At 38.9% G+C, this 24,068-nt stretch overlaps 2 pseudogenes across 1 annotated transcript; both read right to left on the reverse strand.

The window, feature by feature from the left end:
* Nucleotides 1-1,592: 1,592 nt before the first annotated feature.
* Nucleotides 1,593-3,413, reverse strand: LOC149811357 (light-regulated protein, chloroplastic-like; annotated as a pseudogene). Its single transcript, XR_016428617.1, has 4 exons — nt 3,355-3,413; nt 2,373-2,435; nt 1,917-2,076; nt 1,593-1,826 (listed from the first exon to the last, which is right to left on the reverse strand). The product of XR_016428617.1 is annotated as a light-regulated protein, chloroplastic-like (transcript).
* A 15,668-nt stretch (nt 3,414-19,081) lies between these two features.
* LOC149811358 (inactive leucine-rich repeat receptor-like protein kinase CORYNE pseudogene) lies at nt 19,082-20,445 on the reverse strand (annotated as a pseudogene).
* Between the last annotated feature and the right edge of the window lie 3,623 nt (nt 20,446-24,068).

The raw sequence follows: 24,068 nt of genomic DNA on the forward strand, positions 1-24,068 counted from the left end.
TTGCTGATGATATTGTTTTGATTGATGAGTCTAGAGCTGGGGTTAATGCTAAGTTAGAATTATGGAGACATACATTGGAAGCAAGAGGTTTTAAGTTGAGTAAGAGTAAGACAGAATACATGGAATGTCGGTTTAGTAAGCAACGAAGTAGTGATGGGAGTGTAGTGAAGCTTGGTGAGCAAGAAATATTGGTGGATGATTGTTTCAAATATTTGGGATCTATCATTCAAAAGTATGGAGAAATTGATGGAGATGTAAATCATAGGATAAAGGTTGGGTGGATGAAATGGAAAAGTGCAACTGGAGTGTTGTGCGATCGTAGAATGCCATTGCGGTTGAAGGGAAAGTTTTATAGGACGACTATTAGGCCTGCTTTACTATATGGTATGGAATGTTGGGCTGCCAAGAGACATCATATTCAAAAAATGAGTGTAGCAGAGATGCATATGCTGAGATGGATGTGTGGAAATACAATAAAAGATAAGATTCAGAATGAGGAGATACGTAAGAAGGTAGGCATTGCACCCATTGAAAATAAGTTGAGAGAGAATCGTTTACGGTGGTTTGGATATATTCGGCGAAGGCCTAATGATGCTCTAGTTAGAAGGATGGAGAAATGGAAAAATATATTAGTTAAAAGAGGTCGGGGTAGGCCTAGGAAGACATGGATGAAGGTGATAGGAAAGGATATGAATGCTTTGAACCTCACTGAAGACATGGCATTGGATATAAATGATTGGAGGAGAATGATTCGTGTGGAAGACCCAGAATGATTTTCTTTTTTGGTTCATATCGCCGACCCCAATTGTTTTGGGATGAAGGCGTTGTTGTTGTTGCTACTTATATCTAAAAAAAATCAACATTCACTCAATCAATTGCAAAATAGGGATAAATGCAAAACTCCTAAAATCTACTTATATCTAAAAAAGAATCAACATTCACTCAATCAATTGCAAAAATAGTGATTAAAATACAAAAACACTTAAAATCTAAGCATGCCCCAAAAAAGTTCAAATTTAGCATCATTCACTCAATAAATTGCAAAAATAGCGATTAAAATGCAAAACCCCTAAAATCTCAGTATAACAAATGAAAAAAATCAGAATTTACATGCATTCACTCAATCAATTGCAAAAATAAAGATTAAAATGCAAAAAAACCCTAAAAAATTAAGCATATTTGAAGAAAAAAAATCGGATTTAGCAAAATTTAAGCATATCTGAAAAAAATGCAGCTTCCTTATCAGTGTCCTTGACATACTGGAAAAAAAATTAGCTTGAAGATATTTTCTGCAGTTTCCCTCAGATGCTGTTGGATGACCCATGAATCGTCTAATTGGAAGGAAGTCTTTCAGCCAAGACATGCTTACTTGGGTTTGCTCTAATTCATGCAAGAATCTGAGTGAAATGGACCTGCTGTTGTTTTGTTTCTTGTTGAGTTTTCCAAAGCGTGTTCGCATATGCTTGACTGGCTCAGCACAGAATTTCTTTTCTGATTTCCTGCCTGAGGTGCTTTTGTGGTTTACAATAGTGTTTGCAGATGTGAGTTTTGGATTTATGCCAAACTGATCACTTTTATTTTGAGAAGAGTAGTTCAAGTACCAAAGCTACTATTGTAGTTCTATTGAGAGCAAATAGTACAACTACCATCTCTCCCTGTGATTTTGTACATACTACTATCTTGTTGCCATGGCAAATAACCTTACAGGGAAGGGCATGAAGGAAGTGATTACTTGGACAAAGTGTTTTCATTTATGAACTCCCATCTGGTATTCTGCTTCACAGAATTCTCCCCCAAGATCATCGCAAGCCTCACCTGGAAACACCCTGAAGCATGTAAACACTTGTGAGTAAAAGTTTACCAGCAGTATGATTTTGAATAAGCACAGGAAAGATGACAGAGCTGCAACAGCTTACGTGTTGGGCTCGTTGTACTCAAGGTATTCTCTGTCAACTTCCTCATTGACGTTTTGGCTGTCTGATACTGTTGGTCTCTGCTGTGGGCTTCACTTCTGGATACATGGAAGCTTCACAGGCTTCTCCTCCTACCACATCACATGCTTCTGCTGGAAAGACACTGCAAAAACAAAAGATGTAAATTCTTGAAGGCATCGTATTTGCAAGAGGAATACCAGAAAGTGAGGCTAAGTGGTGGGGTTCAAGCGCTGGATTGAATATGGTGCTTGCTTACCAACCGGGGCTCCGCTTGTCTGGTAGGAGCAGCTAGGACACGTCACCTTGTGTTGGGACGTTGCAAGTTCAAATCCCAATGGTATTTGTATAACTGGTAGGGGTCTGCCTAACCCCAGTTTGCCTTTCAAAAAAAGAAGAATATGGTGCTTGCTTGCTGCACCAAAAGAAAGAACAGCTTACTAAGTTGTGGAGCCATAGTCAACTGTAGAAGGTTCAGCGGGGGAGGATGATGTTCTTCCTCGGCTTGGATATCATCTGTGGCACAGAGTTTTTGGTTCTTGTGATCGATATGGGTGTTGAAAGGCCTAGAGTTGCCTGCATTTTGTTGCTTTGCTGTGAGATCAAGAGATCAGAGGTCCTCCCCACAATTCCTTGTGCTACTGCCATGAGTTTGCAGGAGATATAAATCCATGATCTTGGATCTAATTTGTGACTTGGATAATGACGCCATTCAATTCAGGCCACATGGTAAGAGATTTTTTGTCTGGATAAGGTGTGGTCACGAGAGACCCAAGTATGATAACTATTGTGATTGAGAAATACCCTTCTCAGTTTAGCCAGGAATTCATTTTTGCTTTGGTTGGAAAATTGAGTCTTCTCCAGCAGAGGGTGAAGCTAAAGATATCGTGAGTGATATATATTTTATGGCAATTTACATATACGCACCCAACATATGGAAAATTTATGTTTAGCTGCCTCGGGTTTCAAATTTTCACATAGATGCTTAACCTTTCAAGAAATTGGTCAAATGACTGCCTGAGTTACTCTTTCTCTCTGAAATTACTTATTCACCCCGTCATTTACAGAAAAAGGGTCAAACTTATCATTTATCCAAAGTTGGTTAGGCTCAAGTCAATAAAAAAAGAGCAAATGTTTAAAAGGTTGGATCTTAAAACTTGAAATCTGAGGCAGCTAAACATAAACTTGCCATATGTTGGGTGCCTATATGTAATTTAGACAATGATGAGAAAGATTCATAGTCCTTCCAAACCATGGGAAACATGGACCTTACTATAAAACTGTTTAGGGACACTCAGATGATATGGCCATACATAACATGATAAAAAAATGATGATAGGCGCCTGGGTGCACATGGACTGAGTAGAGAACCTAGTCAATCCAAGTAAGGCGTAGCTGTGAAGGTAGAACTGAGTTGAACAACCATGGCACAGTTGGGACCCACTCAAGGCTGTCTCTGGACTCTGGGTCAACTGTGGCCATCACCTACTTTTAAATGTCCATTTTCTTTCAACTGAAATGCATGCTTGTTTATAAGACAATTAATGTGGGGGCATGCATCTAAAGGGACCTTGGTATTTTATTAATAGACATTTTTTATTTGAAAGTCAAGCTGGGGTTAGGCAGACCCCTACCAGATATCTCTTAAGCCCTATGTGGCAGAGGGTTTCGAACCTGGCCCTTCAGCTTGGCAAGGACCCAGCTGACCACATGGGATACCACCTCGGTGATATTCTTGAGATTTTTTTTCTTTATTTATTAAAGCCAATAAACAAATTAAAGGATTTAAGCAATATAAGAAAAAAAATAGGTAAAAAGATCAATTGGGATCTCCTTGACATATTGCCGATCAAATTGACACCCTCAATAGAAACAAGATATATTTTGTTGTTAGCATTAGACATAAGTTCAGATACTTCCCTTGATCTTAGCCAAAAGGCTGAGAAAGGTGCATTTTGAACAATTAAAATCACGGTAATTTTTTTATATATCATGAATTTAGTGGTGGTTTCAATCTCTCATCACGTTTTTTCACATTTAAAAAAAAAATCGCGATACTTTTCTCGTGTCAATAGGACCTACCCCTAATTTTGGGCGCTTAGACTGGATAGGGTTTGACAATTACAAAAGGTCCCAATTAATATAGAGGTCTCCAGGCATGGTACCAACAGCATGAGATTGATTGTCATCTAAGTCTTTAAGAACCTGAGAACTACAATGGGTGGTCCTAGAAATTCAGGTACTCCATACCAATGTTGTCAGTATCGGTGCGTTTCAGCCTGTATCGGGCCGATAAAGTATCGTATTGGCAGAAAATTGATACGCTTTGCCCCTGAATCGGCCATTTTTAATAAATGTAAAGAAATACTAAAAATAAAGTTTTAATATTTTTAATATTGTTTTAGTGGTTTTAACACGTGCCGTGTTTTTATTGACACTTAATGTTTTCTTTTAGCCGATTCACTCGAGTATCAGTATAGGCTGACACAGCTGAGTCGTTGGCCAAATGATTCAGGGCCAATACCGATACTGATAACATTGCTCCAGACAACAGATGCCACTATCTGAGAGCAATGTCTAAGAATCTAAAACGAGTGGTACATATCGGCAAGCACATCCCTCTTCAAATGGATGACCATGGTTGGTATCGGAGCCATTTGCTCAGTGTTGCAATGATACAACTAGAGGGTGTCAATGGGTCGGGTTTGATCCGAACCCAATCTGTACCAAACCGTATAGGGTCAGGGTTTGGTGATAATGAACAAGGCCTGATTAGAAACTGGGTTAGATCCAAAGGGTCCTATTAATATATAGATCTGTGCATGGTTTGTGAAATTTCATACCAGACCTAGGTCCAACTTGAGTTCCAATTAAAACCCATGATTTTTTAATATAAAAAAATTATTATTTTACCGGATGTGGACAAGGTTTGGTTCATGTAATCCTTATAGGACCTGAGTATGGTTTATGATGGACCTGAATAGAACTGGGTCTGGACCTGGTACCACATCTCAAAGCCAGATCTAGATCTAGGTTCAAACTCACCTGGGTCCAAACTAGATCCGACCGGTTGATACGCCTAGATACACTGAGTTGGCTTCTTATCATAATATGCAAGAACTTTCGGTACCAATTAGTGGCCCTGAATCAGGGTAGATCATTAGTTAAATTAATTAGTGCCTACGAGCATAATTAGACACGTTCAGTATGATTCTGCAAATAGATTTGATAAACTACAAAGATTGTAATTTTGATTAAACAAATCGATTTTCTACATCATTTCTCAGAAGTGGAAATCCAATTTATACCGAAACTATAGGATGATGAGCATGTATTGCTTTTTATGCAAACAATCTGTCTGGTGACCATAAAAAAAAGGGAAAAGGGGTGGAAGGAATTCTTTTTATTGAAGAGATGATCATGGATTATCTTGAAAAAGGAGGATAATCCATGATAGATATTGGAAAAATATGTGATATGTGCCAATAAGAGCTCTTAAAGGCTTGGATATAAAAGAACCAAAGAAGACATCTTGCCCATGAGGAATCAGCTTATCGTCTTTTTTTTTTACTTGAGGAATCTGCGTTAGGCAGACCCCTATCAGTTATACAACTATATACCATTGGGATTCTAACTTGCAACGTGTGATGTCCACTAACTTTTCTTGCCAGACGAGTAGACTCAACTTTGATATCTTAATCTAGATATAGAAGAACACATAGTTAAAATCTTAAAGGTTGATTCCTTCTGGTTTGAAAACGAAAATTCATGAAAGTTGATCTAGAATTTATAATTTTCTGAAACATATTCTGTCAAATAGTAGATGTTATAGGATTTTCAGCTCCCTGTTATAATTGAATTAAATTCTTGGTTTTTGTCTTCCTGAGAGAGACATATCAAGCCACTCATAGTGACAATCTTAACATCTAATTCCTTTTGAATGATTCATAACTGATTTTTTATTGAAAAGACAAAATTTGACAAAATTGTGTTGGGGCCGTCTGGGATCGCCTCCCTTGTTGATGTCGGTGACACTGTACTATGACAGAAAAACAAAGACACATGGCAAATACAAAGGCTGTCATGTAAACAACAAAAGCACAAAGGAGGTATTGCGTACCTGAGGCAACCATTGACGGGCTGCTATTGCTGAGAATTTGAGGTCGCTGGAGCAGAGAAAGACGAATCGGTTTTTTATGATCGATCGGGCCAAGGGGATTTGTCTGCTCAGTCGGGCTGCAGCCACCACAAGCGCAGGCTTCCGAATGCAACCGGTGAGTCGACCTCTTCCCGCTTTAGTTTGCACACATGCACTTTTCTGATAGCAGATCACTTTTTTAGAAAGGGTTGCTCATGACACCCTTATATAGTGCATAGGGTGGGAACTGTTTACGTAATTGTTCTCCTTTGATCCTATGCTGGTTTATCGGAAGAGATCATTCCATATGTGGGGATGAATTCACATTATGGATAACCACCACGTAAATCGTGGTGGTTAATCCAACATTCTCCTACTTGATCCGACGATAAACCCTTTAACCAGAAAACCTTATGGGAATAACTTGATTAATAGAATGACCTTTTTATTCTATTCTATAGGTTCTTAGTTGAATCTCTAATCCTTATGAGATTAACAAAAAAAATAATGAGAATCAAGAACTCAAAGTAATCACTTTATTTATATGCATATGTCAAAAAAAGTTTAACAAGTCCATCCTCATTACATGTTCAGAATATAATCTCGTTGCTAGCTCTTTAGTAAGAGGATCAACGATTATCTCTTTAGTATCAATATTAACAATATACATTAAATGATTCTTCGTCCTTTCTTTAACAACAAAATACTTCAATTTCATATGCTTACATGACGTAGTAATTTTGCTATTGTTCAAAAAGGACACCACAACTTTATTATCACAGTAGACCTTCAGTGGCTTCCCAATAGAATCAACCACCTTTAACTGTGATATGAAGTTCTTTAACCATATAGCCTACGAGGTAGTCTCGTATAATGCTATGAATTCTACCTTCATGGTGTGGGCAGCAGTGGTTGTCTGATTTTCACTCCTTCAAGAAATCGCGCCCCCAGCAAGCAAGAAGACGTACCCAGTAGTAAACTTTCTACTATCAAAGCATCATCCTAAGTCCGCATCTGAGTAGCCAATGACCTCGAGGCGATCAACTTTATGATACGTCAACATATAGTCATTTGTCCCTTGCAAGTACCGCAAGACTTTCTTGGTAGCCTTCCAATGAGGTAAACCTGAGTTAAACTGAAATCTGTCAAGTACCCCTACTGCAAAGGAAATATCTGGTCGAGAACATGTATGCGCATACTACAAACTGCCAACAACTGATGCATATGGATAAACACTCATTTATGCTTTGTCAATATCATCTCGTGGATAATCCTTTAGGCTCAGTTTGTCACCTTTTGATATGGGTATTAAACTATGAGAACAATTCTCCATCTCATATCGCTTTAACACCTTATCTATATAGGATCTCTGAGAGAGACCTAAAAAACCTTTTGCTTTATCTCGATAGATCTCAATGCCAAGAACATAAGCAGCTTCACCCATATCTTTCATATCAAAATATGATGTAAGAAACTATTTTGTCTCTTAAAGCAACTTTATATCATTCGTTGCAAGTAAAATGTCATCAACATACAACACCAATATAATGAACTTACTCCCACTTTTCTTAAGGTATATACATTGATCAATAATATTTTTTGTAAACCCAAAAGTCACAATGACTTGGGAAAATTTAATATATCACTGTCGAAAGGCTTGTTTAAGTCTATATATTGATTTATTGAGTTTGCAAACCAGACGATCATTTTTAGAGAAACCAAGAGGTTGATCCATATACACCTCTTCATTCAGATCCCAGTTGAGAAATGTTGTTTTCACATCCATCTGGTGTAGCTCCAAGTCATAATGAGCTACAAGGGCCAAAATTATCCTCATTGACTCTTTAGTTGAGACAGGAGAAAACGTCTCATTGTAGTCAATGCCCTCCATCTGGGTGAATCTTTTATCAATTAATCTTGCTTTATGTCTCTCTATGTTACCTTTGGAGTCCTTCTTGGTCTTAAAGACCCATTTACACCCTATGAGCTTTACTCCCTTAGGTAACGCGACAAGATCCCATACTTGATTTTTAGCCATAGAGTCTAACTCTTCTTTCATGGCTTCTATCCAGTGTTTAGATCATTTGTTTTTCACAGCTTTCATAAAATTCAATGGGTCATCATCCATATCTATGAAATCACCAGGCTCCTGAAGGTACACCACATAATCAGGATATATGGCAGATCTCCTAATCCTTGTGGATCTCCAAACATGTCGTTCTTCAGGTTCAGATTGAACCTAATCATCCTGTTTGTACTCTTCTACATTGTCCACAATAGGTTCACTTTAGATTTGTGCATCAACAACCGAATGATCAACCACATCATCATTAAGAATAATAATGTGGTATCTTTCAGTGTTTTTCTTAACAGGTGACGAAACTGGATCCTGTACTTCCTCAAAACCAAGGTTTTAAAGTGCACTTAATCCTACCGAACCATCTTTTAGAAATTTTGCCTTATCCGTTTTAACAATCTGTGGTGAGTGAGATGGGTAATAAAACTTATACCCTTTTGATCTTTCTGGATAACCAATGAAATATCTACTGATTGTTCTTGGATCAAATGCTTTAATGTGGGGTTTATACAACTTAGCCTCTGCAGGACATCCCCATATGTGCATATAAGATAAAGATTATTTCCTACCTGTCCACAACTCATAAGGAGTTTTAGACATAGATTTTGTAGGTACCTTATTTAAAATATGCACAACTGTCTTTAAGGCTTTACCCCATAACTTAATGGGAAGTGTTGAATAATTCAACATAGCTCTGACCATTTCCTTAAGCGTTCGATTTCTCTTTTCAGCTACACCATTCTGATAGACACTACCATACATGGTATATTGAGGCACAATGTCTTCCTCTTTGAGAAATCAATCTAATGGTCCTTTCCTTTGTCCCATCTCAGTAAACCTACCATAATATTCACCACCTCTATCAGACCTGACTATTTTAATAACTTTATCGGCTTGTTTCTCTACTTCTTTCTTAAATTCTTTAAACATCAGATTTTTTAAAGATTAAGTAGAGATACATATACCGAGAATAGTTATCAATAAAGGTGACAAAATATTTTTCGCCTGTGTAACATGGGGAAAATGGTTCATATACATCTGTGTGAACTATCTCTAATATCTCACTACTGCGTTTAGCACCCTCTTTATATGTGTTTGTATGCTTAGCCTTTATGCAATCAACACATGGGTCATTGTCGGTAAAATGTAGAGATTTCAAGATCCATTTATTTACGAGTCTCTTTATTCTAATACAAGAAAAATACCAAATAACGACGAACTTTTGCGAGAGAATTTATCCGTCGCAAAGTTGCGATGGATTAGTGAGAGAAAAACATCCGTCACTAAGTTCATAAATATTTATGAAATTAGCGACGGACAAACATCCGTCGTCAACTCCCTTGCTAAGTAGCGACAGATTAGCGACTGAAATTTTATGTCGTAAAACCCGGTGCACTTAGCGACAGAGATAGCGACGGAATAACGCCGTCGCTTGTTTGCGACGAAAAAATTCCGTCGCAAAAGTCCATCGCTAATTGTCGACGTAAATCCCCCTAGGGCACGAAATTGATTTTTTTTTACTCTCACCCGTGCCGCTCTCTTTTTCTCTCTCTCTCTCTCACCCACGCCACTTTCCGTCCTCTCTCTGGCTACCAGCGACCGCCCCCCTCATGCCCTCTGGCTACCGCCCCGTCCCTCTCTCCGGCTACCGGTGATCGCCCCCCTCATGCCCTCAGGTAACTCCTTCCCCCAGTCTTCTTCTTCTTCATCTCCTTCTCGCCCTTCCTCTTCTTCATCTTGTTTCGGCAGGGGCGTCACCCCTGCCGCCTGTCATTTTTCAGTAGACTGGCAGAGGCGATGCCCCTACCGCCTTTCTCCTTGACCAAGCAGGGTCGAACCCTCTTGCCTCTTTCCTCTTTATCGGGTAGGGGCGATGCTCCTGCCCCTCTCGTTTTTATAGTAGGCAGGGGCAAAGCCCCAGCCTGTCTATGTTTTTTTGGTGATGCAGGGGTCCACCAAACCCCAACTTGCCTAAGAAAAAAAATGGATAAGTTTTTATTTAGATACCTGTTTTTGTGTCATTTTTCCAAAAAAAATCCCATGTTTTGTGAAAGAAAAACATTTCAGAGCATGTTGGGGCTTGGGTCGTTTACCAGTGTATTGAGCTTGTGGCTCGACTCATATTCGTGTTTAGCCAAGACAAACTCAAGTTGGCTGGTGTAAAAACATTACATGTTATTTATACAAGGAATATATACACTTAAAATATTTATTTATGTTATATATTACACTTAATAATTCATATTTTATGTATATATTTTTCATTCATTCTTCTCTTTTTATATATATTTTGTGCGTTCTTATTTTTATGTAATATATGATAGATATAAAATATATATTTGATCCATATGAAGTCTTGCAAGACGAGTTGAGCTGAACACCAGCTTGCCTAAGAAAAAAAATGGATAAGTTTTTATTTAGATACTTGTTTTTGTGTCATTTTCCAAAAAAAAATCCCATGTTTTGTGAAAAAAAATATATTTCAGAGTGGTGGTTCTCTAGAAGAATCGTCTATAAAAATGAAATCTAATTTTATTTGTATGTAGTTTTATTCTATTTTATATACAATCTCTGCCACATTCTTTTTATCTAAAATGATACAAAATAACGGGCCCCCGACCCCATCGATGCCATGCAACCTCTTTGACTATCAGGGAGGAAACACCATCTCGTGCATTGGGGACGAAGTATAATAATCGATTTTTGTTTTGTTTTGTTTTAATCTGTTTTAGCATTCAACTAAGTTTTTGGTATGATTTTCAGCAAATTTTATTGTTTTTCAGTAAATATAAGGAGCTCTGAGCACTGTGCTTGTAAAGAATTTCCGGTGAAAAGCAATTCAAATCGGGTAAATACCCGAGGTGAGTAAGTGATACAAGCGCATCACATGTTATTTAATTTATTAGATGCAACACTTTTTTGTTCACACTCACTTAGTTGTGGATATCTAAGACTACTTTGATGGAGTTTGGAGATCACGCTGAGCATGACTTTAATGTATGAGAATAGAAGTATTCTTATTTTTATAGTACGGATTCCATGCTAGGCATGGTAGTAGTTAGCGGGATATTGGAGTGTGTTTGCTGCAGGTATATGTTTGATATTGTTTTGATATTAATGATTTGAATGTATTGCAATGTTTGATGTTTCTGTATCCATGCTTGCATGAAGTTATTTTTCATTTGATTATGCCTTCTATGTGAAATTGTATCATGATTTTTTTGTTCAAATGAATATATTTGTGTCATTATAGCATTATTAAGATTTTCTTTTAACTAGTAACGAAAATATTTGTAATATTTTAGAACAAAATGGTTGTAAACCGTAAATGGATGTATCGTAGGATATTTGATAATGAGGTGTCACATGAATATATGGATGGTGTTGACAGTTTTATTGAATTCGCAACGACAAGTGTAAGTACAGTGGATCCTATCGGTCGGATCAGATGCCCCTGCACGATGTGGAAGAACAATCGATTTATAGAATCTCATGACATTAGACATCACATATACAAGAAGGGTTTTGTTAGTGATTATCAAAATTGGACGCTTCATGGTGAAGAATTTTGAAATAATTATGACGCAAGGGTGGATGTGGTGCACAATAATTCATATGTGGCAGAAGGTGGTTGTCAATCGATTTGTCGACATGCTGCATAATATGAAGACTGCAGCAAAAAAAGCAACTGGTGGGATAGATGATTCACTGCAGTGGAAGGGCCATGGGCCGACTACTATAAGGAGAGATTATTGGGAGGGCATGTGCGACAAGTGGGCGAGCAATGATTTTTGAAACCGCTCAACAAAGGCTGCACAAAACCGACCAGTGATGCCCGATGCGCATCTACACACAAGTGGATCTAGGACTTTTGGGAGCCAGCAGAAGAAAATGGTAAGTCATCAATATATATATATATATATATATATATATATATATATATTGTTAAATTTGTGAGTATTTCTGCATACTTATTAATCAATTTTTTATATCATGTCACATTGCAGGAAGCAGAAAAAAGAAGCATTGTGCCTTACAAGGATGTGTTTATTGAAACACATAAACGTAAGAGCACAGGAAATTTTGTATTAGAGAAAGCGAGAGCGACAACAGTATGTATTTATTGTATTAATAAACATTGTAATATACAAGTTACTTTGAATTATGTTATCATAAACATTGTAATTCTTAATTATTAATTCATATTCTAATTTTTATTTTGTAGGAGTCATACGAGCAGCAAATGATACAACGATATGGCGATGACTCTACTCAGCATCCATCTTTTGATCCTGCAGCATGGGTGACTGCTACAGGTGAACCCAAAAAGGGTCGTGTGTTCGAGTTTGGGAGTAACATGAACACCACACCAGTCGTTGCCTCCTGCAGCCCGGACTCACAGAGTTCTCCCGCCAGCATCAACTCCCAACGTCCTATTGACCCTGCTGTGTCTTGGGATGGTGTTTATCAGCGTTTTGAGGACAAAATGCAACACTTTTTAAATAAAGTCATTCCCAAACTTATCCGTAATGAGTTGTGCAACTTTTTTCAGGAAAGTAGAACTTCATCTGCATTCAACATGAGCTCAGGTACCCGTCAGGTATTCATGATTGAGTTGCTATAAATTTTTTCTTATAATTTTGTTAATGTCCTTCAGTTTATTACTAGTCTATTTGTCATTCAGTCATTTACTTTGTTGCATTAGATTAGATGAATTGCATATAATTTATTTCATTATGTTTTGTTTATAAATACTAATATTTTGGTTCTCTTTTGTAGGATGATGGAGATGATCAACGTAGAGAAACTGATGGAGGCATGGAGGAAGGGGCAGATCGAGAAAATGAAAAGGATGATGCCCAAAATCTTGGCGAGGATTAGATTTTTTTGTTTAATTTGTTTGACAAACTTGTAACTAATTATAACTTCGCAAGAACTGTACTTGGTAGTTAAAGTTTGCTTAATTTAGCATTTCTGTTTAATTTGTATGCATTTCTTATTTGTACTATTTTTTTATAAGCAGGATATATGAATTGTACGAGAATTTTTTTTCGATTTTCAAAATATTTTAAAAAAAAATATTTAAATTTTTTATAACAAATTAGCGACGGAGTAGCGACGGATAATATCTGTCGTTGTTCTGTCACCAATTTGAGGTAGTCATCGATTTGCGGTAGAATTTAAGTCATCGCTACTCCGTCGCTAATTAGCGACGGATATTCATCCGTCGATAAATGGTAGCGATGAAAATAGCGAAAGATTAAATTCCGTCACTTAACCAAATCAGTCTCTGTTTACCGATGAATTCACGACGTACATGATCCATCGCAATATAGCGATAAATAAAGTCCATCGGAATTTAGCGACTAGGGTTATGCGACGGATGATATCCATCGCTAGTCCGTTGCAAAATCCATCGTAAACATATACAACGACGGATAACATCCGTTGCCATTACGCATTTTTCTTGTAGTGTTCTCTTTTCAGAGATATGACCCAACCTTTGATGCCAAAATATTTAAGATTTATCATTTATCAAGCTACATTTATTTCCAACCAATGCGTATTCAAAAGTCAAGGACTTTTGAGTTTGAATCTTCATGTTCAATCTATACAAACCATCATAAACTGATGCAGAACCAATTTTAATTGAATTTTTATAAATGAATAATTTTAAATTTTCAAACTTAAAACAATATCCAAATTTATCTGATTTCGAAATTGAAATTAAGTTTCTACTATATGATGGAATATAAAAGACATCGTGAAGATCTAAAACTACGCCTGTCTCTAGAGTAATCCTGCAGGTTCTAACACCCTTCACATGTGAACACATTTCGTTTCCCAAATAGATGCTTTTCTCATGCATTGTTGGTTCTCTTCTGCTTAGTAACAACTGTAGACAGTTGAAAATATGAACAGTAGCACCAGAATCAATCCATCAGCTATTTTCAGGAATTTATAATAAATTACATTAATGAGAAACAAATGGCAAATTACCTCTCTTTACCAACCACTTTTTGTACTTTATGCAATCTATCTTCTTGTGTCTCTTCTTCTTGCAAAAGAAGTACTTTATGGGATCAGAGTCGGATTGCTTGCCTTGGGATGTCTTATCCCTGTTGGCTTCTTCCTAGCATTTCTCTCAAATGCATTCTTTATTGGTCTTACCTTGGGTGCATGAGAAGCCATATATGTACTCTGCACCTTCTCTCATTTCAACCTCTCTTCTTCTTTAACACACTTGGACATAAGTTCATTGAACGTCCATTCATCATTATGTGTATTGTAAGAGATTTTGAAAGGTCCATACTCCAAGGGTAAGGACGCTAGAACTAATGCACTAGAAAAGAATCAGAGATGGTGAACTTCATGTCATTTAGCTGAGACGCTATATTCTTCATTTCTAAAATGTGTTGGAGAATATTTTTTCCTCCAGTATATTTCATAGATATGAGTTTAGACATCAGGGTACTGGCTCTGGCCTTGTTTGAACTCACAAATTGTGTTTTAATAGCACTTAAAAACTCTCTAATTGTCCTGCATTGTGGTATGACACTACGAATATTCTTTGCCACCTTAGATTGTAAAAGTAAAAAACTAAGTCTATTCGAGTGCTCCCACTTCTCAAAAGCAGTCTTTTGATCAATAGTGCTTTGATTAGTTAGAGCAACATGTTCTTCTATCCTTAGGGTCAGATTCAGATCCATATACCTTAATGTAAAAAGTACAATCTCTTTCCAATCACTAAAATTTGATTCATCCAGAAAAGGTATACAGCTAGCGCCATCTAAAATTACAGGACTAGAAACTGCACGACAAAAGACATGTATCAAGAAGCATTCGTACGAGACTAAAACTTTAATGGAAAAAGCAAAAAAAAAATGCCCTTAATATGTTTATTTTCAGGCGAGTGAAGGGGGCCATCGGAGTCCTACTTTGGTAAGAGCTCTGACACGCGAAACCACTTCGCCTACCGACCATATTCGGTAAAACTAAGGTTCTTATGAAGTTAGACCATCGACACAAGGTACCTTTGGATACACATGTGTGTTGTATCTCAACACATTTACCTTATTCCACCCTACTTAAATTTCAAACACGATAAAACTACCTTTGGGTTGTTTAGCGTTTCACGAATCTAAGTATAATGTTAATATCAGCTTAAATTGTATGATAGTGTTGAAATTCTTTGACGACATATGTGTATTCAGTCACTTTGGTGACGTGAATACACTAAGTCATCTAACTATTCTTAATGCCAATATTAAACAATCATTTACACATGCATAATTTTAAATAAATGCATGAACAATAACAAAACAGGATTAAATGGGTAAAACCCTGGGTCCTCAACCAGGAATCGATCTGAAATAGCCCTGAACTGATTATCCAAGGGTTCGAACCGGTTCAAACCTCATGAACCGATGTCAAGTATGAACAAAGGTTCATAAAAACCATATAATTGTATGCCAAAATCCCTGTATTTTCTTATATTTATGAAAACAGGGTCTCAACATCTCGAAACCGATGAGAAACTGGAAAAAACCGGTCAAAAACAACTCTGAACCGGTCTCGAAAGGGACCGAATCAGTCCCTAATCTGGTTTAGGCCAAATAGTGTCTGGACCCTACTGGATCCGGGTCGAACCTGGCTTTAATTGGATCTGGGTTGATCCTGGCTTGAACTGGATCCGGGTCGAACCCGACTTGAACTGGATCCGGGTTTGACTCGACATATAACCGAATCCGGGTTTGACCCGGTTTTAACTTGATCCGGGTCAGACCCAGTTTATAACCGGATCCGGGTTTGACCCGGTTTTAACTTGATCTGGGTCAGATCCGGTTCCATCCGATTAAAACCAAAAGTGTAAAACAGAAAACCCGAGGGTTTTCTATTTTCTGCAAAAGGGGGTTAGGGTTAACCCAAATCGTCGACGACGACCCATGTCGCCTGCCGACGACCCTCACTAAGCCTGAACTGGCGTTGTACCTCTCCTCACCCGACGGTAGAGGAAGTAGGGAAAAAAATTTAAACCCTTGTGCATTGCAGGACAGATGTTGGCCGTTAGATCGGCGACAGTCGTCGGTGCCGATGACCAGCTGCAGCGTCACCCTACGGCGATCTGCATTGCCGGACGACTAAGACACACCCCGCGCAACGGAAGCGTGGTGGGCCCATAACCCATTGTTGGGGTCGTCCGGGATCGTCTCTTCTGTTGATGCCAGTGACATTGTACTATGACAGAAAAACAAAGACACACGACAAACACAAAGGCTGTTATGTAAATAGCAAAAGCATAGGGGAGGAGATGCGTACCTGAGGTAGCCATTGACGGGTTGCTGTTGTCGGGAATCAGAGGTCGTTGGAGCAGAGGAAGATGAATCCTGATGATCGACCAGGCCAAGGGGATTTGTCTGCTCAGTTGGGCTGCAACCACCACAAGTGCAGACTTTCGAATGCAACCCTCTTCCCGCTTTAGTTTACACACACCTACTTTTCTGATAGCAGATCATTTTTTTAGAAAAGGTTGCTCATCACACCCTTATTAGTGCATAGGGTGGGAACGATTTGCGTAACCGTTCTCCCTTGATCCTATGTTCGTTTATCGAAAGAGATCATCCCAGATGTGAAGATGAATTCACATCGTGGATAACCAATAAATTGTTCTTTGAATACAAAAAATATTAATTTTTAATTTGTAATGAGTTTGGGTTTCGGTTTTTGCCTATATGCATGTGATATACGTAAAAACCTTTTGCTAAAATCGTAGAGAGAGACCTAGAGTTTTACACTAAAGAATTCAATGGCAGTTTTTCTATGTTTGTCTAGAAAAACAAAGACAACCTGTATGATGATGATAATGTTGACAAGGATCGGGTTAGGATGATACCCATTATGTGAATTGTCCAGCACAAAGTGCCAACGATGGAACCGGCACAGCGGCATGGGCTTACACACCCCAATGAAGTATCAAGTACGTGATTGTCCAGCACAAAGGGCCAGTTTTGAAACCAGCACAGTAGAATGGGCTATCTCATCTTTTAACGGTTTTGGTTCTGCAATAACTGCACATGACAGCTTTCTTTTATATTCACACAGGGAAACCACTCCCAGGATTAGAGACCTAATTGCGCTAGCTCTGCCTGCCGTACTTACCATCAGCGTAAAACTCTGTTTACCCATGGGATTTGAACCTAGACTGCCCCACTGTGCCAAACCCCTTTGGAGCACATATGACAGAGCTTACTTTTCAATATTTGCTTTTCTACAGCCTGAAAAAAATGTCTCAAAAGGGCTTCACGGGGGCATCTCTCTCTCTCTCTCTCTCTCTCTCTCTCTCTCTCTCTCTCTCTCTCTCTCTCTCTCTCTCTGTAGAGAGTTACAAAAGCTAGGCGCAGGCCACAATGGCATCCTCTTTTTACATTCCTCTGAGCTACCAACTTTGTTTAAAGTTTAAACCCAAAGGGCAAACATCATCTCTCTCTCTCTCTCTCTCTCTCTCTCTCTCGTTACTATGGCTGAAAACAGGTTGTTTACCGGTCCGGGTCAATCCACATCCACATCCATATGATATGGATATGATTTGGTCATAGCTCATAGGCTAACTAGGGCATCTACGCCAATCCATATCTACTTTCATATTCAACTAGGTCAATCCATATCAGTCATTTGTACCTTGCATATACTTATATGTATTTCCATACAAAAGCATGCATTGAATATGGTCGTATTGGATTTAGACTTTGTTTAGAATACTGAAGAGTCATATCTACATACATTCCATACTACCAGGAGCGGGCATTGGGTCAGGCCCATTAAAGCCTGATGGGCCAAGGAGAAGGCATGATCTGTCCATGATTCAGCTCAGTTCTTATAGCACTAGGGCTGGGAGTGAGGTCGTATCGGGCTTCAGCTCAAGGCCTGGGCCCATATATATAGTCTCCTCAAGAAAAAGCTACAGATGAAAATGGGGATGCAGAATGGTGATTGCGATGGTCAGTTTTTGTAGCCTTACAAATGGTTACAAACTTACAATATCAACAAGTTGGAGGGTGGTATTGAAAGATCATATTAAAAAAAGCAAAGTTCATTTTCATGACTATTCGATAATGAGCAAATTTGGACACACAAAGCACATAGGCAATGTGATGTCTGCAAATCAGTGCCACCTATATCAGCGATATCTTGAAAATATTGCTTTAATATAGGCTAATATCTCTCGATATCTTCAAAATATCGCCAGGGACAAAAATATTGCAATATTATAAAAGCTTAATTTATATATTTTTAGTCCAATTTTTTGTATTTTTGGTTTTTTTTTTGTATTTTTTCAAAGAATACAACGAAAATCAGGTCATCTTCTAGCATCTTGACAAGTATAAATTGAAGAAAACAGATAATTCTACCGACATTTTAAAATTCAAGTCAGAGCCACTGCATACTTCAGCATAAGTTGATCACCAAAAGAATCCCACTTTGTTTGATAGGCAAGCTGGGTGATAACCCTCATGGGATTCAAACCTTCAAACCCAATACCCCTCAATTATGAAGTGCGACCCAACCATCCAGCTCTCTCTCTCTCTCTAAAATAGAAATTGATCAATCGGTGGCTTGGCCCTAGTGGCCCTAGTTGGTCACTTTGGTGTTGGATACTAGGCGGTCGTTCATGTTAGTATCAGTCATGAAAATGGGCTCAATCTAAACTATATTCATTTATGACAAACTAAACGTCTCTCCCAACTCCTCTCAGCACTTGTCTGAATGATGCTGTCTCAAAATTCCTTGATCGATATTCGTTTCAGAATGTAAAATTTTTACTCAATTATGCTATGTAAGCATATATTTGTACTTTATAGAATAGAGCAAATAGGAATCAACATAATCTTCAGATGAAAAAACAGAGTAAGATTAAAAAGATCTAGCCTGCATTTTTGCTATACAACAGAACTTTCACATTGACAGTTTGGGCCACAAAAAACGAGAGGCCAAAGCCATCTAATTCTCACAATTCATACACTGTAATTCAGAATCTCGCAGCCATAAAAAGATTGAACAAGAACATACTTTCAAAAAGAGTGTAGTTGGGTGAGCATTGGAGCGAGCTCATCACTGGAAGGCCGGTCATCAGGCATGTCGGATAGACAAACGACCGCGATCCTCACAGCCATCAGCATCTCTTCTTCCTCTCCCTCATCCCCAACAATGTCCTTATCCAACCCTTTACGTGCTTCACCCGCCTGCTGCAAATGTCTTAGCCACCTTCTCATACTACCACCGCCTTCTTGGCCGAAGAAGGGATCCACAGGGTCTCGTCCTGTAAGCAACACGACCAAGATCATCCCAAAGCTGAACACATCACTCTTCTCAGTATACCTGCAGCTCTGGAGACACTCTGGCGCAACATACGCAGCAGATCTACCAGTCTCATGCATTAGACCAACCAGCCTATAATCTGCCAACCTAGGCTCAAAGTCATCATCCAGCAGCACATTTGCCGGCTTCAAATCATAGTGAAGAACCCGGGGGCTGCAACCAAAGTGAAGAAACTGAAGTCCCCTGATAACTCCAACTGCGATTCTGTGCCGGATCTCCCAATTGAGACGAAACTGCTTCGCCCTGACCTTCATCATTGCATCCTCAAGGCTGCCATTCGGGATGTAATCGTAAACCAGCGAGTACCGATCAAATTGGCTGACATAAGCATGCAAGCTCATCAAGTTTCTATGCTTCAAGCAGCCCAAAACTTCCAAATTCCTATGAATCCTTCTCTTAGCAGACTTGCTCTGAGTTTCTGCTAGGTTCACCAGTTCGATTCTCTTGATGGCAACCCTAAATCCATTCTCGAGGACGACCTTGTAGCACTTCCCATTTAGACTGGTTCCCAGCAATTGGGAGTCACTTAATGCAGCCTCTTCGCGGAGGAAAGCAAGCATTTTTGGGGTGGTCTTTGAGCAGAAATTCACAGGGCCCTTCAGGATAGGGGTTCTGCTCATGTACAGAGCAGAGACCCTTATCAATCCTGTGACCGAAAGCGCGGCGACAAAACCAGTAAGGGCACCAAACACCACACCCAGAACCAATCTTCTCCGACAGTTTCCACCGGCAGAGACGCTAGTAGGGGCCGGGGACTCTGCAACAAGGCCCTCGACTCTACCAGCCAGGAAACGCCGGTTTTTGCTCCCAACTTCCATCAATCCCACTGCAGAAGGGCTCAAGCTCTCTCTGAATAGCAAATCCAGAAAGAGGGAACACACAAAAAGCCCCAGAATTGCCACAAGAACTCTGTTGCCTCTCATCTTCTTTTCAAATCAGTTCAGTTTCAGATCCTACTGACAAGTTAGCAGAACGAAACCGCGGATGGGAGATAATTATCTGTAGGCCATAGAGAGCAATCCGCGTAGGAAATCAGAAACCGCAATCTGGCAATCCGACAGTAAGGAAAAAAACGTGATTTTTCTCAGCAAAATCCCCGCCTTTAACTACCACCCAAACAGGTTCACACAAAACCCTAGAACGAGATACCAAAATCGAAACTCGCCCCCGATTTCTTCTTCCATTATGCAGAAAAAACCGAAACGGAGAACTAGAAACCACCCGCGTGGCCGATTCTTTCAATCACCGGCGGAAGAATCCGTCGAAGTCACCGGAAAAGTTGCCGCTTTTTCAGGAGAGACGGCCTTTCATCGCCAGAAAACCCATCGGGACGTGAAATCTCAGGAAGTGAAGCGGAAGAGAAGCCATATATTTCTTCCCCCCGTTATTTGGAGAAGGTGTGGCAGCGTCGTTTCAGCGAGCTACATCACTTGCCAACCACCAGAGAAGGGCCAGAACGGAAGTGGGGAAGGGCGTTTCCTTTGGAGGTGCACTGTATCGGCCGGAAATCCATCATCTTTCCACCTCCCGTCGTCCCTTCACAAACCAGAGAGAGAGAGAGATGAAACAAATGCTGTAAGGTAGAGATTAAAACTGTGTTTCTGCTATTCTTTTAGCATCCCAATCGAGAGAGAGAGTCACGAGCTGAAATAAGAACGATACCATAGATAGATAGATAGAGAGAGAGAGAGAGAGGGTCAGCAAGCAAGTCGGGCAGCAGTGGTTTGCTGCGAGAAGAGAGCTCCTCTGCTTCCTGCCTTTTCCCGCCCTCCTCTGTCAGTGAAATGGTACGGAGAGGAGCCCTGTCTTCTTCTGCTATATATATATATATATATATAGAGAGAGAGAGAGAGAGAGCTGTGCCCCGTCACCATCACGACAGGCACACCACCCTACGCATCTTCTCGATCGCGATGTTTCGCCTTTGCCTTTTGCATTCTCTCTCTCTCTCTCCACAAGCATTTACCAACTCTACATCAATGACGGAATGACCCAAAATGCTACGTCGCCGAGAAGGGATGCTGGAAGGGAAGCAGAGATGTGAAGCACCCCCTTGTCTCCCTGGTGAGGATTTCGGCCGTTGGAAACGAAAAGAAAAAATTTCTCTAGCCACCTTTTGTTCAAACATTTCTTTTCTCTTCGTTTCATTTAAATGGTACGCAAGACGAATTTACGCAATCAGCCTGCTTTGTTTATTATTTTTTCTCTCAAAAAAAAATTGCCTGGTTTGTTTGAATGTATTTCTAGTACTCGCGGAGCTATCAAAGGGGCCTCATTTGGTATCCTCAAGTGCAGACGTGAGCCAGTAATATCATGTTAGAAAGCGTCATTTCCTCTACCAATATCCCGCATTGCTTCAGTAGAACCAGCAATATCATGCTTTTTTATATGGATTATCCTTCACAACAGTAAACAGGTCAATCTTAGGCCTTGTTTGATTGCAGAGAAACCCATCCTTTCGAGTGCAAACACGGGCATACATAATATTTTTTCTAAGTATAAAATGATATATTTTTTTTCATAAGATAATTTGTGGCATCTTATTATCTTTTGTTTTTGTTTTACGCCTTTTGTTAAACACATCAACAACGAGAGCACTCTAATCACTATTTCATTAAACAAAAGCGGCAATGACCATAGTACTAAGAGCTCTCTATCTGGCTCAGCTCGACTTGGGCTTGGCAAAGCCAGTTACGAGCCAACTGGTTGTAGGAAATCGACTTGAATATGAATAGGGGAAGCTTGGCAAGCTCATGTACAATTGTTTATATATATATATATATATATATATATATATATATATATATATATATATATATATATATATATATATATATATATATATATGATGATGATGATTTTGTACAGTGATACCTTACTGTGGTATCATAGATCCAGCCACCAATTGGTAAATTCAAACGTACAGATGTATTTATCATGATTTATTTAGTATATTGGAAGGTTTTAGTATGTTTAATAGACCATAGGATTTCATTTTTTAGACAGTAAAAATCAACGGCTAACAATACATGAAAATAAGGGTGGCTTAAAAATGGTAAAAACATCAGATTTGAGTCAACTTTAAAATTTTGATGGGCGTATTTAATATATCATATGAGAAAAATGTATGTGCTTTTAAATCATGGCTTTCATGCACTAGATGTTCAAAATATTCTTGGAGGGATAAAGATGTTGTGGATGGGGGTTCTAGACAAGGATGATGCCTAGTGGTTACTGCATCGTGGAATCAACCCAATATTATCTGTGTCAATGTTTAATAAAATCGGATACTAAGACAATAATAAGCAACATCAACATATGCAATCTTTAATTCTAAAAAAAATATCATTTACCTAGTTGTTATCCCATATCTTCATATCATTAATTTTGATCTGGCAATTCATTGCAATCGGGACAACTTAATCCTAAGGTGGAAACCACACCAACTAAGGCCGTACAAAGTAAAATTGAGGCCATATATATTAAATTAATTACAAAAGTCATAAAATCTAAGGATACTAGGATTTAGCATGCATTCACTCAAAAAAATGCAAAAATATGAATCATAATCCAAAACCTTTAAAATATAAATCATACATGAAAAAAAATTGAATTTAACATGCGTTCACTCAATAAATTACAAAAACATAGATTAAAATGAAAAACTCCTAAAATCTAAAACATATATAAAAAATAATCAGATTTAGCATGCATTCACTCAATAAATTGCAATGATATGAATTAAAATGCATTCACTCATTAAATTATAAAAATAGCGATTAAAATATGAAACCTTTAAAATTTAAATCATGCATGCAAAAATTTAGATTTAACATGCATTCACTCATTAAATTACAAAAATAGCGATTAAAATATAAAATCCTTAAAATTTAAAACATACGTGAAAAATTCAAATTCAGCATGCATTCAATCTGTCACGGGCTGGGAAGCGAAGGCCCCCGTGACGTAGCTTCGGGCAATCACATACACCGAAGGCAGGCCTTTTAAGCGCATAAGCAACGCACAACACACGCGCACGAGCGGAAGCAAGAGTACGCGTATGCACAAGCACAAAGAGAGAGAGCGATGCAAAAAGCTTCTTTATAGATACTTAAAAGCAAAGTACATCAAGAGGGGAAGAGAGGGTCCGAATACACGGGGTTCTTAGGCCGTAAGGCCTTGTGGGGCACTCTAGAGTGCCAAAGAGGTCTATACATTAGAGCAAAAAGGTGAAAAACATGGTGGTCCGGAACATGCTCCCCCGCCTAAGTTGGCGCCGTCCTCGACGCCAATTGTTCATGGTAGCCTTCTATAAGCTGTCGATGCTGAAACGTGTTGCTGGCTTTCTCCCATGTGGCTTCACATTCTGGCAATCCTTTCCACTTCACTAAGTACTTTTTGACTTCCCCTAGATAGTTGTTAGAATGGTTGAGGATGATATCTGGATCTCTGTCTGATACACTAACTGTTGAAGGAGCTCGTTGCGGGATCGGAGCACGTTGAGGCATGCTCCGTTGAGGATCTCCTTCATCTTCGTGGAATGGCT

The sequence above is a fragment of the Nuphar pumila genome, chromosome 17, assembly GCF_984573655.1.
Source record: "Nuphar pumila chromosome 17, dmNupPumi1.hap1.1, whole genome shotgun sequence".
Lineage (NCBI taxonomy): Eukaryota > Viridiplantae > Streptophyta > Magnoliopsida > Nymphaeales > Nymphaeaceae > Nuphar > Nuphar pumila.